Raw genomic sequence first — 12513 nt, forward strand, 5'->3', positions numbered from 1 at the left:
TAAGCTAAAATCTCGTTTTCGCGATAAGGGTCATCTCATTACTTTCTATTTACCGAATTTAAAACGAAATTGGTTTAAATATTATGTTACGCAATAAAGGACATCGAGGGACAAATTCAACATTAATATTTATCAAACTTTTAACCATATAGGCTAAAATCTCATTTTTGGGACAATGGTCATTCAAATAATTTCATTTTGCCGAATTCAAAACCAAATAGGTTCACATATCATGTTTCGTATCAAGGGAGATCGAGGGACAAGTTCTACCTTTATCAAACTTCTAACCATATAGGCTAAAATCTCATTTTCGCAACAAAGTCATTCCAATACTTTCATTTTTCCGAATATAAAACCAAATAGGTTCACATATCATTTTTCGCATCAAGGGACATCGAGGAACAAGTTTACTGTTTATCAAACTTCTAACCACATAGGCTAACATTTCATTTTCACGACAAGGGTCATTTCAATACTTTTATTTTACCGAATTTCAAACCAAATAGGTTCACATATCATGTTTCGAATCAAGGGACATCGAGGGACATGTTCAACCTTCATATTTCACAAACATGCAACAATATAAGCTAAAGTCTCGTTTTCGAGATAAGGGTCATCTCATTACTTTCTATTTACCGAATTTAAAACGAAATTGGTTCAAATAATATGTTACGCAATAAAGGACATCGAGGGACAAATTCAACATTAATATTTATCAAACTTTTAACCATATAGGCTAAAATCTCATCTTTGGGACAATGGTCATTCAAATAATTTCATTTTGCCGAATACAAAACCAAATAGGTTCACATATCATGTTTCGTATCAAGGGAGATCGAGGGACAAGTTCAACCTTTATCAAACTTCTAACCATATAGGCTAAAATCTCATTTTCGCGACAAAGTCATTCCAATACTTTCATTTTTCCGAATATAAATGCAAATAGGTTCACATATCATTTTTCGCATCAAGGGACATCGAGGGACAAGTTCACTGTTTATCAAACTTCTAACCAGATAGGCTAACATTTCATTTTTGCGACAAGGGTCATTTCAATACTTTCATTTTACCGAATTTCAAACCAAATAGGTTCACATATCATGTTTCGCATCAAGGGACATCGAGGGACATGTTCAACCTTCATATTTAACAAACATGCAACAATATAAGCTAAAATCTCGTTTTGCCTATAAGGGTCATCTCATTACTTTCTATTTACCGAATTTAAAATGAAATTGGTTCAAATATTATGTTACGCAATAAAGGACATCGAGGGACAAATTCAACATTAATATTTATCAAACTTTTAACCATATAGGCTAAAATCTCATTTTTGGGACAATGGTCATTCAAATAATTTCATTTTGCCAAATACAAAACCAAATAGGTTCACATATCATGTTTCTTATCAAGGGAGATCGAGGGACAAGTTCAAACTTTATCAAACTTCTAACCATATAGGCTAAAATCTCATTTTCGCGACAAAGTCATTCCAATACTTTCATTTTTCCGAATATAAAACCAAATAGGTTCACATATCATTTTTCGCATCAAGGGACATCGAGGGACAAGTTTACTGTTTATCAAACTTCTAACCACATAGGCTAACATTTCATTTTCACGACATGGGTCATTTCAATACTTTCATTTTACCGAATTTCAAACCAAATAGGTTCACATATCATGTTTCGCATCAAGGGACATCGAGGGACATGTTCAACCGTCATATTTAACAAACATGTAACAATATAAGCTAAAATCTCGTTTTCGCGATAAGGGTCCTCTCATTACTTTCTATTTACCGAATTTAAAACGAAATTGGTTCAAATATTATGTTACGCAATAAAGGACATCGAGGGACAAATTCAACATTAATATTTATCAAACTTTTAACCATATAGGCTAAAATCTCATTTTTGGGACAATGGTCATTCAAATAATTTCGTTTTGCCGAATACAAAACCAAATAGGTTCACATATCATGTTTCGTATCAAGGGAGATCGAGGGACAAGTTCAACCTTTATCAAACTTCTAACCATATAGGCTAAAATCTCATTTTCGCGACAAAGTCATTCCAATACTTTCATTTTTCCGAATATAAAACCAAATAGGTTCACATATCATTTTTCGCATCAAGGGACATCGAGGGACAAGTTTATTGTTTATCAAACTTCTAACCAGATAGGCTAACATTTCATTTTCACGACAAGGGTCATTTCAATACTTTCATTTTACCGAATTTCAAACCAAATAGGTTCACATATCATGTTTCGAATCAAGGGACATCGAGGGACATGTTCAACCTTCATATTTAACAAACATGCAACAATATAAGCTAAAATCTCGTTTTCTCTATAAGGGTCCTCTCATTACTTTCTATTTACCAAATTTAAAACGAAATTGGATCAAATATTATGTTACGCAATAAAGGACATCGAGGGACAAATTCAACATTAATATTTATCAAACTTTTAACCATATAGGCTAAAATCTCATTTTTGGGACAATGGTCATTCAAATAATTTCATTTTGCCGAATACAAAACCAAATAGGTTCACATATCATGTTTCGTATCAAGGGAGATCGAGGGACAAGTTCAACCTTTATCAAACTTCTAACCATATAGGCTAAAATCTCATTTTCGCGACAAAGTCATTCCAATACTTTCATTTTTCCGAATATAAAACCAAACAGGTTCACATATCATTTTTCGCATCAAGGGACATCGAGGGACAAGTTCACTGTTTATCAAACTTCTAACCAGATAGGCTAACATTTCATTTTTGCGACAAGGGTCATTTCAATACTTTCATTTTACCGAATTTCAAACCAAATAGGTTCACATATCATGTTTCGCATCAAGGGACATCGAGGGACATGTTCAACATTCATATTTAACAAACATGTAACAATATAAGCTAAAATCTCGTTTTCCCTATAAGGGTCATCTCATTACTTTCTATTTACCGAATTTAAAACGAAATTGGTTCAAATATTATGTTACGCAATAAAGGACATCGAGGGACAAATTCAACATTAATATTTATCAAACTTTTAACCATATAGGCTAAAATCTCATTTTTGGGACATTGGTCATTCAAATAATTTCATTTTGCCGAATACAAAACCAAATAGGTTCACATATCATGTTTCGTATCAAGGGAGATCGAGGGACAAGTTCAACCTTTATCAAACTTCTAACCATATAGGCTAAAATCTCATTTTCGCGACAAAGTCATTCCAATACTTTCATTTTTCCGAATATAAAACCAAACAGGTTCACATATCATTTTTCGCATCAAGGGACATCGAGGGACAAGTTCACTGTTTATCAAACTTCTAACCAGATAGGCTAACATTTCATTTTTGCGACAAGGGTCATTTCAATACTTTCATTTTACCGAATTTCAAACCAAATAGTCTCACATATCATGTTTCGCATCAAGGGACATCGAGGGACATGTTCAACATTCATATTTAACAAACATGTAACAATATAAGCTAAAATCTCGTTTTCCCTATAAGGGTCATCTCATTACTTTCTATTTACCGAATTTAAAACGAAATTGGTTCAAATATTATGTTACGCAATAAAGGACATCGAGGGACAAATTCAACATTAATATTTATCAAACTTTTAACCATATAGGCTAAAATCTCATTTTTGGGACATTGGTCATTCAAATAATTTCATTTTGCCGAATACAAAACCAAATAGGTTCACATATCATGTTTCGTATCAAGGGAGATCGAGGGACAAGTTCAACCTTTAGCAAACTTCTAACCATATAGGCTAAAATCTCATTTTCGCGACAAAGTCATTCCAATACTTTCTTATTTCCGAATATAAAACCAAATAGGTTCACATATCATTTTTCGCATCAAGGGACATCGAGGGACATGTTCAACCTTCATATTTAACAAACATGCAAAAATATAAGCTAAAATCTCGTTTTCGAGATAAGGGTCCTCTCATTACTTCTATTTACCGAATTTAAAACGAAATTGGTTCAAATATTATGTTACGCAATAAAGGACATCGAGGGACAAATTCCACATTAATATTTATCAAACTTTTAACCATATAGGCTAAAATCTCATTTTTGGGACAATGGTCATTCAAATAATTTCATTTTGCCGAATACAAAACCAAATAGGTTCACATATCATGTTTCGTATCAAGGGAGATCGAGGGACAAGTTCAACCTTTATCAAACTTCTAACCATATAGGCTAAAATCTCATTTTCGCGACAAAGTCATTCCAATACTTTCATTTTTCCGAATATAAAACCAAACAGGTTCACATATCATTTTTCGCATCAAGGGACATCGAGGGACAAGTTCACTGTTTATCAAACTTCTAACCAGATAGGCTAACATTTCATTTTTGCGACAAGGGTCATTTCAATACTTTCATTTTACCGAATTTCAAACCAAATAGTCTCACATATCATGTTTCGCATCAAGGGACATCGAGGGACATGTTCAACATTCATATTTAACAAACATGTAACAATATAAGCTAAAATCTCGTTTTCCCTATAAGGGTCATCTCATTACTTTCTATTTACCGAATTTAAAACGAAATTGGTTCAAATATTATGTTACGCAATAAAGGACATCGAGGGACAAATTCAACATTAATATTTATCAAACTTTTAACCATATAGGCTAAAATCTCATTTTTGGGACATTGGTCATTCAAATAATTTCATTTTGCCGAATACAAAACCAAATAGGTTCACATATCATGTTTCGTATCAAGGGAGATCGAGGGACAAGTTCAACCTTTAGCAAACTTCTAACCATATAGGCTAAAATCTCATTTTCGCGACAAAGTCATTCCAATACTTTCTTATTTCCGAATATAAAACCAAATAGGTTCACATATCATTTTTCGCATCAAGGGACATCGAGGGACATGTTCAACCTTCATATTTAACAAACATGCAAAAATATAAGCTAAAATCTCGTTTTCGAGATAAGGGTCCTCTCATTACTTCTATTTACCGAATTTAAAACGAAATTGGTTCAAATATTATGTTACGCAATAAAGGACATCGAGGGACAAATTCCACATTAATATTTATCAAACTTTTAACCATATAGGCTAAAATCTCATTTTTGGGACAATGGTCATTCAAATAATTTCATTTTGCCGAATACAAAACCAAATAGGTTCACATATCATGTTTCGTATCAAGGGAGATCGAGGGACAAGTTCAACCTTTATCAAACTTCTAACCATATAGGCTAAAATCTCATTTTCGCGACAAAGTCATTCCAATACTTTCATTTTTCCGAATATAAATGCAAATAGGTTCACATATCATTTTTCGCATCAAGGGACATCGAGGGACAAGTTCACTGTTTATCAAACTTCTAACCAGATAGGCTAACATTTCATTTTTGCGACAAGGGTCATTTCAATACTTTCATTTTACCGAATTTCAAACCAAATAGTCTCACATATCATGTTTCGCATCAAGGGACATCGAGGGACATGTTCAACATTCATATTTAACAAACATGTAACAATATAAGCTAAAATCTCGTTTTCCCTATAAGGGTCATCTCATTACTTTCTATTTACCGAATTTAAAACGAAATTGGTTCAAATATTATGTTACGCAATAAAGGACATCGAGGGACAAATTCAACATTAATATTTATCAAACTTTTAACCATATAGGCTAAAATCTCATTTTTGGGACATTGGTCATTCAAATAATTTCATTTTGCCGAATACAAAACCAAATAGGTTCACATATCATGTTTCGTATCAAGGGAGATCGAGGGACAAGTTCAACCTTTAGCAAACTTCTAACCATATAGGCTAAAATCTCATTTTCGCGACAAAGTCATTCCAATACTTTCTTATTTCCGAATATAAAACCAAATAGGTTCACATATCATTTTTCGCATCAAGGGACATCGAGGGACATGTTCAACCTTCATATTTAACAAACATGCAAAAATATAAGCTAAAATCTCGTTTTCGAGATAAGGGTCCTCTCATTACTTCTATTTACCGAATTTAAAACGAAATTGGTTCAAATATTATGTTACGCAATAAAGGACATCGAGGGACAAATTCCACATTAATATTTATCAAACTTTTAACCATATAGGCTAAAATCTCATTTTTGGGACAATGGTCATTCAAATAATTTCATTTTGCCGAATACAAAACCAAATAGGTTCACATATCATGTTTCGTATCAAGGGAGATCGAGGGACAAGTTCAACCTTTATCAAACTTCTAACCATATAGGCTAAAATCTCATTTTCGCGACAAAGTCATTCCAATACTTTCATTTTTCCGAATATAAATGCAAATAGGTTCACATATCATTTTTCGCATCAAGGGACATCGAGGGACAAGTTCACTGTTTATCAAACTTCTAACCAGATAGGCTAACATTTCATTTTTGCGACAAGGGTCATTTCAATACTTTCATTTTACCGAATTTCAAACCAAATAGGTTCACATATCATGTTTCGCATCAAGGGACATCGAGGGACATGTTCAACCTTCATATTTAACAAACATGCAACAATATAAGCTAAAATCTCGTTTTTCATATAAGGGTCATCTCATTACTTTCTATTTACCGAATTTAAAATGAAATTGGTTCAAATATTATGTTACGCAATAAAGGACATCGAGGGACAAATTCAACATTAATATTTATCAAACTTTTAACCATATAGGCTAAAATCTCATTTTTGGGACAATGGTCATTCAAATAATTTCATTTTGCCAAATACAAAACCAAATAGGTTCACATATCATGTTTCTTATCAAGGGAGATCGAGGGACAAGTTCAAACTTTATCAAACTTCTAACCATATAGGCTAAAATCTCATTTTCGCGACAAAGTCATTCCAATACTTTCATTTTTCCGAATATAAAACCAAATAGGTTCACATATCATTTTTCGCATCAAGGGACATCGAGGGACAAGTTTACTGTTTATCAAACTTCTAACCACATAGGCTAACATTTCATTTTCACGACATGGGTCATTTCAATACTTTCATTTTACCGAATTTCAAACCAAATAGGTTCACATATCATGTTTCGCATCAAGGGACATCGAGGGACATGTTCAACCTTCATATTTAACAAACATGTAACAATATAAGCTAAAATCTCGTTTTCGCGATAAGGGTCCTCTCATTACTTTCTATTTACCGAATTTAAAACGAAATTGGTTCAAATATTATGTTACGCAATAAAGGACATCGAGGGACAAATTCAACATTAATATTTATCAAACTTTTAACCATATAGGCTAAAATCTCATTTTTGGGACAATGGTCATTCAAATAATTTCGTTTTGCCGAATACAAAACCAAATAGGTTCACATATCATGTTTCGTATCAAGGGAGATCGAGGGACAAGTTCAACCTTTATCAAACTTCTAACCATATAGGCTAAAATCTCATTTTCGCGACAAAGTCATTCCAATACTTTCATTTTTCCGAATATAAAACCAAATAGGTTCACATATCATTTTTCGCATCAAGGGACATCGAGGGACAAGTTTATTGTTTATCAAACTTCTAACCAGATAGGCTAACATTTCATTTTCACGACAAGGGTCATTTCAATACTTTCATTTTACCGAATTTCAAACCAAATAGGTTCACATATCATGTTTCGAATCAAGGGACATCGAGGGACATGTTCAACCTTCATATTTAACAAACATGCAACAATATAAGCTAAAATCTCGTTTTCTCTATAAGGGTCCTCTCATTACTTTCTATTTACCAAATTTAAAACGAAATTGGATCAAATATTATGTTACGCAATAAAGGACATCGAGGGACAAATTCAACATTAATATTTATCAAACTTTTAACCATATAGGCTAAAATCTCATTTTTGGGACAATGGTCATTCAAATAATTTCATTTTGCCGAATACAAAACCAAATAGGTTCACATATCATGTTTCGTATCAAGGGAGATCGAGGGACAAGTTCAACCTTTATCAAACTTCTAACCATATAGGCTAAAATCTCATTTTCGCGACAAAGTCATTCCAATACTTTCATTTTTCCGAATATAAAACCAAACAGGTTCACATATCATTTTTCGCATCAAGGGACATCGAGGGACAAGTTCACTGTTTATCAAACTTCTAACCAGATAGGCTAACATTTCATTTTTGCGACAAGGGTCATTTCAATACTTTCATTTTACCGAATTTCAAACCAAATAGGTTCACATATCATGTTTCGCATCAAGGGACATCGAGGGACATGTTCAACATTCATATTTAACAAACATGTAACAATATAAGCTAAAATCTCGTTTTCCCTATAAGGGTCATCTCATTACTTTCTATTTACCGAATTTAAAACGAAATTGGTTCAAATATTATGTTACGCAATAAAGGACATCGAGGGACAAATTCAACATTAATATTTATCAAACTTTTAACCATATAGGCTAAAATCTCATTTTTGGGACATTGGTCATTCAAATAATTTCATTTTGCCGAATACAAAACCAAATAGGTTCACATATCATGATTCGTATCAAGGGAGATCGAGGGACAAGTTCAACCTTTATCAAACTTCTAACCATATAGGCTAAAATCTCATTTTCGCGACAAAGTCATTCCAATACTTTCATTTTTCCGAATATAAAACCAAACAGGTTCACATATCATTTTTCGCATCAAGGGACATCGAGGGACAAGTTCACTGTTTATCAAACTTCTAACCAGATAGGCTAACATTTCATTTTTGCGACAAGGGTCATTTCAATACTTTCATTTTACCGAATTTCAAACCAAATAGGTTCACATATCATGTTTCGCATCAAGGGACATCGAGGGACATGTTCAACATTCATATTTAACAAACATGTAACAATATAAGCTAAAATCTCGTTTTCCCTATAAGGGTCATCTCATTACTTTCTATTTACCGAATTTAAAACGAAATTGGTTCAAATATTATGTTACGCAATAAAGGACATCGAGGGACAAATTCAACATTAATATTTATCAAACTTTTAACCATATAGGCTAAAATCTCATTTTTGGGACATTGGTCATTCAAATAATTTCATTTTGCCGAATACAAAACCAAATAGGTTCACATATCATGTTTCGTATCAAGGGAGATCGAGGGACAAGTTCAACCTTTAGCAAACTTCTAACCATATAGGCTAAAATCTCATTTTCGCGACAAAGTCATTCCAATACTTTCTTATTTCCGAATATAAAACCAAATAGGTTCACATATCATTTTTCGCATCAAGGGACATCGAGGGACATGTTCAACCTTCATATTTAACAAACATGCAAAAATATAAGCTAAAATCTCGTTTTCGAGATAAGGGTCCTCTCATTACTTCTATTTACCGAATTTAAAACGAAATTGGTTCAAATATTATGTTACGCAATAAAGGACATCGAGGGACAAATTCCACATTAATATTTATCAAACTTTTAACCATATAGGCTAAAATCTCATTTTTGGGACAATGGTCATTCAAATAATTTCATTTTGCCGAATACAAAACCAAATAGGTTCACATATCATGTTTCGTATCAAGGGAGATCGAGGGACAAGTTCAACCTTTATCAAACTTCTAACCATATAGGCTAAAATCTCATTTTCGCGACAAAGTCATTCCAATACTTTCTTATTTCCGAATATAAAACCAAATAGGTTCACATATCATTTTTCGCATCAAGGGACATCGAGGGACAAGTTCACTGTTTATCAAACTTCTAACCAGATAGGCTAACATTTCATTTTTGCGACAAGGGTCATTTCAATACTTTCATTTTACCGAATTTCAAACCAAATAGGTTCACATATCATGTTTCGCATCAAGGGACATGTTCAACCTTCATATTTAACAAACATGCAACAATATAAGCTAAAATCTCGTTTTCGCTATAAGGGTCATCTCATTACTTTCTATTTACCAAATTTAAAACGAAATTGGTTCAAATATTATGTTACACAATAAAGGGCATCGAGGGACAAATTCAACATTAATATTTATCAAACTTTTAACCATATAGGCTAAAATCTCATTTTTGGGACAATGGTCATTCAAATAATTTCATTTTGCCGAATACAAAACCAAATAGGTTCACATATCATGTTTCGTATCAAGGGAGATCGAGGGACAAGTTCAACCTTTATCAAACTTCTAACCATATAGGCTAAAATCTCATTTTCGCGACAAAGTCATTCCAATACTTTCATTTTTCCGAATATAAAACCAAATAGGTTCACATATCATTTTTCGCATCAAGGGACATCGAGGGACAAGTTTACTGTTTATCAAACTTCTAACCACATAGGCTAACATTTCATTTTCACGACATGGGTCATTTCAATACTTTCATTTTACCGAATTTCAAACCAAATAGGTTCACATATCATGTTTCGCATCAAGGGACATCGAGGGACATGTTCAACCTTCATATTTAACAAACATGCAAAAATATAAGCTAAAATCTCGTTTTCGAGATAAGGGTCCTCTCATTACTTCTATTTACCGAATTTAAAACGAAATTGGTTCAAATATTATGTTACGCAATAAAGGACATCGAGGGACAAATTCCACATTAATATTTATCAAACTTTTAACCATATAGGCTAAAATCTCATTTTTGGGACAATGGTCATTCAAATAATTTCATTTTGCCGAATACAAAACCAAATAGGTTCACATATCATGTTTCGTATCAAGGGAGATCGAGGGACAAGTTCAACCTTTATCAAACTTCTAACCATATAGGCTAAAATCTCATTTTCGCGACAAAGTCATTCCAATACTTTCTTATTTCCGAATATAAAACCAAATAGGTTCACATATCATTTTTCGCATCAAGGGACATCGAGGGACAAGTTCACTGTTTATCAAACTTCTAACCAGATAGGCTAACATTTCATTTTTGCGACAAGGGTCATTTCAATACTTTCATTTTACCGAATTTCAAACCAAATAGGTTCACATATCATGTTTCGCATCAAGGGACATCAAGGGACATGTTCAACCTTCATATTTAACAAACATGCAACAATATAAGCTAAAATCTCGTTTTCGCTATAAGGGTCATCTCATTACTTTCTATTTACCAAATTTAAAACGAAATTGGTTCAAATATTATGTTACACAATAAAGGGCATCGAGGGACAAATTCAACATTAATATTTATCAAACTTTTAACCATATAGGCTAAAATCTCATTTTTGGGACAATGGTCATTCAAATAATTTCATTTTGCCGAATACAAAACCAAATAGGTTCACATATCATGTTTCGTATCAAGGGAGATCGAGGGACAAGTTCAACCTTTATCAAACTTCTAACCATATAGGCTAAAATCTCATTTTCGCGACAAAGTCATTCCAATACTTTCATTTTTCCGAATATAAAACCAAATAGGTTCACATATCATTTTTCGCATCAAGGGACATCGAGGGACAAGTTTACTGTTTATCAAACTTCTAACCACATAGGCTAACATTTCATTTTCACGACATGGGTCATTTCAATACTTTCATTTTACCGAATTTCAAACCAAATAGGTTCACATATCATGTTTCGCATCAAGGGACATCGAGGGACATGTTCAACCTTCATATTTAACAAACATGCAACAATATAAGCTAAAATCTCGTTTTCGCTATAAGGGTCCTCTCATTACTTTCTATTTACCAAATTTAAAACGAAATTGGTTCAAATATTATGTTACGCAATAAAGGACATCGAGGGACAAATTCAACATTAATATTTATCAAACTTTTAACCATATAGGCTAAAATCTCATTTTTGGGACAATGGTCATTCAAATAATTTCATTTTGCCGAATACAAAACCAAATAGGTTCACATATCATGTTTCGTATCAAGGGAGATCGAGGGACAAGTTCAACCTTTATCAAACTTCTAACCATATAGGCTAAAATCTCATTTTCGCGACAAAGTCATTCCAATACTTTCATTTTTCCGAATATAAATGCAAATAGGTTCACATATCATTTTTCGCATCAAGGGACATCGAGGGACAAGTTCACTGTTTATCAAACTTCTAACCAGATAGGCTAACATTTCATTTTTGCGACAAGGGTCATTTCAATACTTTCATTTTACCGAATTTTAAACCAAATAGGTTCACATATCATGTTTCGCATCAAGGGACATCGAGGGACATGTTCAACCTTCATATTTAACAAACATGTAACAATATAAGCTAAAATCTCGTTTTGCCTATAAGGGTCATCTCATTACTTTCTATTTACCAAATTTAAAACGAAATTGGTTCAAATATTATGTTACGCAATAAAGGACATCGAGGGACAAATTCAACATTAATATTTATCAAACTTTTAACCATATAGGCTAAAATCTCATTTTTGGGACAATGGTCATTCAAATAATTTCATTTTGCCAAATACAAAACCAAATAGGTTCACATATCATGTTTCTTATCAAGGGAGATCGAGGGACAAGTTCAACCTTT

This window comes from Medicago sativa, chromosome 7 (genome assembly GCF_051527215.1).
Source record: "Medicago sativa cultivar Bolivia chromosome 7, Bolivia_mono, whole genome shotgun sequence".
In the NCBI taxonomy this organism is placed as follows: Eukaryota; Viridiplantae; Streptophyta; class Magnoliopsida; order Fabales; family Fabaceae; genus Medicago; species Medicago sativa.